The following is a 716-nucleotide window of genomic DNA, read 5'->3' on the forward strand; positions in this document are numbered from 1 at the left end:
GAATATTTTCTTTGGAAATACCATTTTTCTCACCAAAATTTAGGTGTTGCTTCTGAAGCTAATTATTCTTTATTTCATTTTTTTTTAATGTTTTTATTTATTTATTTATTTATTTGCAAGTCCAGACAAACTTGACTAGAAAAGAAGCCCGGGTAGGGTTTAGGATGAGCTCATGACGTACCACAAGCTCCAACCAATTGAAAGGCCACGAGAGGGGGAGGGCGGAAGTGACGAGACGTATCCCTCCGCGGGGCGAGAGGGTCGGTGGGGGGAGTCGGCGTCTCTCTCCCCCGCGCCAGCTCCCGTACACGGAGCCGCATTCCTTGGCCCCCCCACCCCCTCCCTCGGGGCCCCCCCGCCCCCCTCGGGAAAAAAAATCCACTCCAAATCACTCGAACCCGAGGGAGGTTTCCTTTCACCCTCGGGGAGACAAGCTCTCCACGGTTCCCTCTCCGCCGTCTCCCCCAAGCCCCCGTCCCCTCCCCTGCTCCCACCCCCTTCTCCCGGCGCCGGGTGCAAGGTCCCTTTAAGGCGACGGCGGCTTCCTCGGGTCAGACTACCGGCGGCGACGACCACGGGAGGTGAGTGAGCGAGCGGGCGAGCCTTCTCTCTCCCCACCCCCTTCTCCCGGGGGTTCCGTTATATTTTCGCTCGGCGAGGCGCTCCGAGGCGAGACAATGAGAGGGGGATGGGGCGGGTGCGCGAGGGGTGGGGGC

The 716-nt window shown here is 58.8% G+C and overlaps 1 protein-coding gene across 4 annotated transcripts in view; it reads left to right on the top strand.

Annotated features, from left to right (window-relative positions):
- Nucleotides 1-322: 322 nt before the first annotated feature.
- Nucleotides 323-716, top strand: part of POGZ (pogo transposable element derived with ZNF domain) — a 52,442-nt gene continuing 52,048 nt past the window's right edge. For 2 of the 4 annotated variants that reach the window (XM_029946753.1, XM_029946755.1), the window contains exon 1: nt 323-581. The gene's annotated coding sequence lies outside the window, so the exon portion shown is untranslated. The remainder of the gene's footprint in view (nt 582-716) is intronic. The other 2 variants (XM_029946751.1, XM_029946754.1) reach the window with 1 other exon arrangement.

The sequence above is a fragment of the Suricata suricatta genome, chromosome 8, assembly GCF_006229205.1.
Source record: "Suricata suricatta isolate VVHF042 chromosome 8, meerkat_22Aug2017_6uvM2_HiC, whole genome shotgun sequence".
Taxonomy (NCBI): Eukaryota; Metazoa; Chordata; class Mammalia; order Carnivora; family Herpestidae; genus Suricata; species Suricata suricatta.